This window comes from Antennarius striatus, chromosome 9 (assembly GCF_040054535.1).
Source record: "Antennarius striatus isolate MH-2024 chromosome 9, ASM4005453v1, whole genome shotgun sequence".
In the NCBI taxonomy this organism is placed as follows: Eukaryota; Metazoa; Chordata; class Actinopteri; order Lophiiformes; family Antennariidae; genus Antennarius; species Antennarius striatus.
In genome coordinates, this window is record NC_090784.1 from 4,417,670 (window position 1) to 4,425,534 (window position 7,865).

Below are 7,865 nucleotides of genomic sequence, written 5' to 3' on the forward strand. Positions count from 1 at the left end.
AATATTGTCTGCACAGCATAATAAAGAATAAAGAAACAAAAGAAGAAATCAACAATGCCTTGGAACAGACCAACTTGATAAGAAACTCCCGTAAGGACTTCACATTGGACTTCAGAGTTTGGATCCCAACCAAAAACAATTTGCAATTATACAATTTGGATGTCAGAGCGACTGCACAGAAAGAATAACAGATTAGACAATTTAAGAACTGAGTGGTAATTATCCCATGGAGGCTTTTTATTCTGTTTTAACATCCACCTAATGAAGAGCCTTAGGAACACATACAGCTCATTGTGATACACAATTCTTTTTACGATTTTACAATATCTTAAAAAGAGTGTTAACACAAAGTTGCTCGAACAGTAAACACCAAAGTATACAGTATTATCAAGCAAGATAGAAACTACGCGGAGAAAACATTTAGCTTTTATTAGAGCTCTAAAAACACTGATCCTTGAACTGCTCTTCTCTTACAGGCTCAACATTTCTTCTCTTTAAGATGCTTCATTCAGAAAGTTACAGCTATGTTGGAACTGCATTTTTTATACTGTCCAATAAATCACTATCAAAAGATATCAATATTCCCAAATCTTCATTTTGAAAAATAAGAAAAATGCTGTAAAACTGTAATGAAAACTCTTTGAGTCCAATGTTCAATGTGTTGGTTCGAACATTTGGGCATTAATGGGCACGTGGGGTCTTCGCCATACCACTGGCTTAGGTTTACAGGAAAGGGCAACACATCATAGACAGCCCTGATGGTAAATCTGGCCCTGAATGTCTCCATCTCCCGTAGATCTTTCCAGGAGATCTTTCTTTTCTCCACTCCTTCCCATGCCATCCACTACCCTTGCTTTGCCTGTGCCACAGCTTGCTGCTTCCTCTTCCCGCTGTACCTCTTGGCCCACCAGCTTGCCTCTCTCAGCTGGGTTGGCCTTGCTCCAGGCCGGTGTAGTGGAACCCAGACCAAGACCACTCCTCCCCTCATGAACTCACCCCACAATGTTCCTGTGTCTGAGTGCTGCCTTTGCCTGCTCAGTGTATACGTAAGTTCTCTGGTTTCTCTAGTTTGTTACAGCACATTTTACTGCGGACCCATGCTTTGTTTGATTCTTCACCTTTTTGTTATCGATTCCTATGGATAAGAAGAGCCTGTGCTGCTTCTTCATGTGTCAAATCTAATTATCACACAGCGCAAGATTGAGAGATATGAAGAGTCAAAACAACTCACTGACAAGACGCTTATTTAAGGCGTTGTGAAACACACAAGAGCAGCCGCAGGTACTGTGATCTACTTGTTCTCCTTTGTTCCTTAATGCCTTGTCTTTTATATTGTTTGTTTTTATGTCTTTCTTTTCTTGTTTGCAAAAAGAGTTGATAAATTAACTCGATAGCAGGTCTCATAGACTTGTGATGATCTATGAAATCTGTTTCATCATTTTTCAATCACCTTTGCTGAAGGCCCAGCTGCTCACCTTTGTTTTTCAAACTGATGTACTGGAGTCGCTGCCATTTTTTCCGTTTTCGACTGTAAAATATTACCTGTTTACTTCTTGGTATACCAGAACTCTCCTTCAAAAATGTGCAAAACTGAAATACTAATCTTTGTTTTCTTTTCCCCGATATTTTTTTAGCAGATGACACATAGCAATGCAGCAAAAGCAACCTGAAATGTTATGCTAAAAGCTATCACTAGAAACATTTGACAGCAGTTCAACAGACATAGACTGTAGTGTTGCAGGAGATGCACGCCCCGCTGCTACTAACGGCCTCCAACAGACAACCAGAAAGAGGAGAGAAAAGCAGAGACGGCGGGAGGGATGGAAGAGAAAATGATGAAGGATAAACGAAAACAAACACAGACATCAAGAGTCATTGAAGCAGTGTGTGAAAGCCACGTGAGGAGGCCCATCCTATGGAGAACACAGCAGCTGGTGTGTATACTAACAGCCCAACGGGAGCTGTGGCCTCCACAACCTCAAATATGGAGCAGCAGACAGGAGAGATAAGGAGGTCTGGGTGATGGAGGAAGATGCTGGGGGGTCTACAGCCCATCTTAAAGCGACAACAATTACAACTACAATTACTACAATACGTGGCAGTATTGTGGCAAAGATGATGATTGAGGCAAGAACATATTTTCAGATGATCAGGGTGGTTTTTAACCAACCCCATCTGTGTATTTAATATTCTGTTACGCATACAAATCAATCCATTGATAATGCACACAGAGGTTGATTATTTTGTCGTATCATACCAGCACAGACTCAACTCCTCAGAAACCAACCAGGGCAAAACTAATTCATTTATTCATTTTCCTAACTGCTTCATCCACTTACGCAGGTCGCGAGGACCTGGAGCCTATGCCAGCTGTCTTGGGGCGTGAGGTGGGGTAAACTCGGGCCACGATGCCAGTGCACCGCAAAGCTAAACAGACACAGACCTCTCACCTTCCTGGTTGGAGGTGGGAGGAAGCCGGAGAACCTGGAGAGAACCCACGCACACACAGGGAGAACATGCACACTCTGCACAGAGCGGGACTCGTAACCCAGAACCACCTTGCTGTGCGGCGACAGCGCTACCCACTGTGCCGCCCTCCAGGGCAAAATATTTAAAAAAAAGAAAAAGAAAAATACAGTAATTCATTAATTAATTTGTCATTTCACTGTCAATGAAGATATGACTTGGTGATTACTCATTCTTTTTTGCTAAAGATCATTATTATTGACAAAACAGTCATTTAAAATTGGGATAACTGCTGGTAATTTCTTAAACCAAAATCACAAAGGACATAAATAAGAAGCCAATCATCGATCAGGTGAATGTTTGGTATCTATTCTTGTAAAAAAAAACCCAAACTTTTAGCCTCTTGTTGCTGTAGCAACGTGGCTTCTGAATTGACATACAACAACAAATACATGGACATGAGGTGTGTGGAGGTAACACACAAGTTAGTGGAGCAAGGGAAGAGTTGGTTCTTGTTTTCAGTCAATCAACAAGCAGGTTGTTGTTGTGCTGAGACTGACCTGCTATCAGCTAAACAACATGACTTCTGAGAGCTGCCATGTTTAGTTCTTGTAGTATGGGGTTGTTGGAATTGAGGTTGTCAAACTATGTAACTGGTCTACTGGTCTAAGAAAATCAATGTGAAACAGAAATGCCTTCTGTGAAGACGGCAGGAGGACTTGGTCCTGTGTTCTTTAGAAACAAGCAGCGCATCTTGAGTTGATTGAAAACTTCAAAGGTTAAAGGCAAATTACAAATTACTCAAAGTTCATTTTAAGAATATTTTATCGAACCAAAAAGAAAAATAATTCAAATGCTATTTTCAGCAAGTTTACCATGTGGTATAATGAAAAATATCAAAGACTTGCTACAAAATATCATATTATATATGGCAATAACAAAATTCGCTGGATACACAACTCCACTCAAGATTATTTACATCGACTTACTGCACTCACAAGACCAGTTTGCTACAGGCTTAAAAATGTATTTCTGTCCTTACCAGCTCCATTCAATAACCAGAAAACAAAATTAAATCCACCTATTGCGGGAAAATACTTAAAAACAATTAATTCAAGAGCCATAAGTAAGTCTCTTTCAGGATGACAACAATCCAGAGTTCTGTCAGATGAACTCTACATCGGTTTGGACAGGATCTTGTGTGTCTCTCAAAACTTCCTTTGCTTCCAAATCTGAACAACTGGAAACATCGAAATACAAGAAAAATTCACAAACACATTCATTCAAGTTTATTTACAAAATAATAAACCACCACTTTGTAAAATCCAGTTTCCTTTCAGTTATTTCTCGGAAAACATTTCAAACAAATCCAAAAGTAATAAAAACTGCCGTTCTACATTCTATGTGAGCATATTTGTGTATTCCCCTTCCTTCTACTTCTTGCGCTTGTCCACCATCTTCCTGTATCGTCTTTATCTCTCCCTCTTTGGCTCTATCTCCATTTCAATATTGAAGAGAGTTTTATTAAGGGCTCGACTAGTGTGTGCCGAGGCGCTCTCAGTAATTTTCCTACAAAGTGCTTTAATCCATCACACGGCCAACATGTGGCCTTTGCAGCCATATATCATCTCAGCCCTGAGAGCGGGAGAGAGAGAAGAAAGGGGAGTGGTAGCACAATTTCTCCACTCCCTCTCCACCTCTTCTTCTACTTCTTCTTCTACTTCTTCTACTTCTTCTTCTACTTCTTCTTCTTCTTCTTTAGTTGATGACCACCTCACTTTTGCAAACTTCCTGTTATAATGCACTAATTCTTATATTGTATTTCCCTTTGTTTCTTGGTGTTTAATGTTTTTGAGTGTTTAGTGTTTTTGAAATTTCATCTAATGAAAATTTGTAAAATGTTCTAAATGTGATTGAAGTTTGTTTGGAAAAGATGTTCTGAGGCACTTAAATGCTTTCATCTGATGTAAAACTGCAAAATGTTTGAATGAGATTAAAGTGTTTTTGCAAAAATCAAAAAAAAAAATCTTCTTCTTCTACTTCTACTTCTTCTTCTTCACCTTTTCCTCCCATCAGATTTTCACAACTGGGAGGAAAAACACGTCTTTTCCACATATTCCTCAGTCTAGTCCTCTCTCCATTTATAAATGTGTGTGTGTGTGTGTGTGTGTGTGTGTGTGTGTGTGTGTGTGTGTGTGTGTGTGTGTGTGTGTGTGTGTGTGTGTGTGTGTGTGTGTGTGTGTGTGCGTGTGTCGGGGGCAGTAAGCAAAAGGTAGAGAGCGAAAATGAAAGAGATGGAGATAGGCATGAGTGAAAGAGCAAGTGAAGAAGTGTGTGAGTGTGTGTGTGTGTGTGTGTGTGTGTGTGTGTGTGTGTGTGTGTGTGTGTGTGTGTGTGTGTGTGCGTGCGTGCGTGTGTGTGTGTGTGAGGGAGAGATTGAGGAAGCAAGAGATAAGGAAAATGGAGAAAAGCGTACGGGAATGAATTAAAATTGGGGACAAAAGCCAGTGAGAGGAAGTCGGCCTGTGTGAGGACTGTGTCTCTGCAAGAAATAGGCACTGAAGGGGTGGAACGAGAGGGGGTGCTGCATTTCCCAGCATGCAGCTTGTGCAGTGCCCTCTGTGTTGCCCCCGGCCAACACCTGCCTCCATTTCGATCCTCCACCCTCCTCACGCTGAGGAGCAGAGGTGAACTCTGGGCCCCCTGACTAATGGAATGGGCCCTGTCCTCCAACCATTAGAGGATTGGTGTCCCTTTTTACACCACTGGGTGCCCCAAGGTACAGAAAAGGGAAACGAAGGGGCAGGCAAGAAGATGGTGGCCTTTATTCCTTCAGTCACACACACACACACACACACACACACACACACACACACACACACACACACACACACACACACACACACACACACACACACACACACACACACACGGTCATAACATAGCAGCCTGTAGTAATCCAGACGGAGTAAGGCTTGACATAGCTTAGCATGTGACTGAGGCTATTTCTGAGAGGATATTAGAAATTCTGAATCGGCTGCAGCACTATGAGGTTTCAGAGAAGAAGCTCCATGAATGTGTACGACAGCGGCCCCGGCTGATCGGGAAGTGTTTGTGTGATTTCATTTAGCTGGTAAATCCAGCGCTCTACCTCAATTACATCTGCTTTACTCGGATGGAAAACACACCTTGCATGTACACAGCGAAGAGGGGGGAGAGGGCATGGTGCGGACTGGGAATTGAATCTCTCGATGAGCCGATAGCACATCTGCAGACAGCTAGCCAAGCAGCACCAAAGTAATGTTATGCTAATGATATGGTAATGATATGGTAATCTGCCAGCAGTATTCCGCCTCACTGGAGACAAGGAAGGGGCTCTGGGAAGCCTTTTACCATTGGTTGGAGACCAGGGACTTCCTGGTGTCAGAGTTCAGGATAAAAACCCTGCACGCACACACAAACACAGAGAAGCGCTTAATTCTTAAATCAGTGATCTCAGCAGAAAAAAAAAAGCAACACATAGACCTAATCTGGCTCTAATCGGATTTGTGAGCTCATAAGCAAGCAAGGAATAATACCTGTAAACAATGCAGGACTGCGTGATTCAAACTAGGCCAGCTTTATTGTAAATAATAGCCTCCAAACAGAAACTTTTTCTCCCAATCAGTGTGAAATATTAAGTCTATGTGTTGTTGTTTGTAATGGCATAAAGCGAAACATTAAATCATCTATTTTAGATTGCAATCAGCTTTCTTTCTCAGTGTGTGTGAAAACCTGCGCCAGTAATGGCTGCCATTACCTGCCTCATCAGGGCATCTCTTTGTCTGCGGTTTGTAACAAGCGTATATCAGCAACAAAGACTTAGGTGGATTTAAAACTCACGACTTGCTGGTAATATTTAAATCCACGCCAGACAAAATAGTTACAAGCACTACATCTGTACATTTAATTACCACTTCGTTTCTCATCACCTGATCTTACTGTGATGAGATGAGGAGAAACGCAAACTTTCCAGGGCGTAATCTTTTGAAAACTCTGATGTACTGTTGCTGTGTCAACGGAAAACGATGACATCATAGCTCCCCTTCCAACACTGTTAGCCTACTGGGACAGATCATTATGAACAGAACCGCAAAGTCTGATTGTCTGGATGTGTTTGTGCTGCAGACTCTGATTACTTTATTTACACTCCTCCGCATGGTGTTGCACATTTACTGCAACACCACTATGTAATGTTAAACTGCTTTAAATAACCCTAAATGAAATGCAAAAGATAAACACAATCGTGTTGACCTTCAAAAGTCTAACAACTGGTAGGAGAGGCTTCAGTGCATCTGATTCCACCTGCAAAACGCAGAAGCGGTGCCAAACATCACGTCTTTCCACTTGGGATGCAGACATCATGTCAGGTTTTTTTACTTTGTTTTCTTTGTATTTTACAGTTGCAAAATGGATATGTCAAGTCTTCACAATGGAGAGACATGATGACATTTTCTTGGATGCCGTGCACTAAATCAAAGAAACCAACAGTATGTTGAGTGCCAGCATGGAGACATCTGATTCCCATTCCACTCGTGTGGCATTACCACGGGATTGCCAGCAGATATCACAGTCCTCCCGAGCTGACGTTGGGTTTGTCCGACTTTTCATTCCACATCAATTTTTTTTTCAGAAATGATAAATGATATGATACACAAGAAGTCGTGACGCCTCAGCTTCGACTTGACGTGATGATTGTTTGCCAGACGCGTGACGTGGCGTCAGTGACATTTAGCATAAGCCTCTGGTGACGGACCTCAGGGAATCTGACTGTTCTTGTTGGTCAACACACACAAATACCCACAATGCACAGCCTTGACACTGGACTACCCCATAGTCCGATCACAGGATTGTTGTATTAAATGTAAAACAACCGTTCAAACCAACACATGTATGCATAAATACAGTGCTGCTCAAGTAAATAAGAAATTGGGTTTAGCTTTTGTTTATGTCACTACTTCCAGACCGGTGTATGAATGAGCAGAAAGAGGCAACGGTGTTTGTGTGCATACACAAGGGACCATGAGAGAGAGAGACAGGCGGTGAGAGGAAGAGAGAGACGGGGATGGACTGTCCAATACACTCCTGATAAAGGTCAAAGAGATGTTTTATTCATGATCCAGGCAGCAGCAGCAGCAGCAGCAGCAGCAGCAGCAGCAGCAGCAGCCGAGGCGCCAGGGCCAAGGTTGAAATGAGCTTCCATCCTTGTTCCCCAGAGCCGACATGTCGCACAACCTCACACCAGGCCAGCGGACACTCCCCTTTACACTTATCAATACATCAAAATAATCACACACACACACACACACGGCTGCAGCTTTTAATGATCAGTCCAAAGCAGAATCAAGCAATAAATAAGC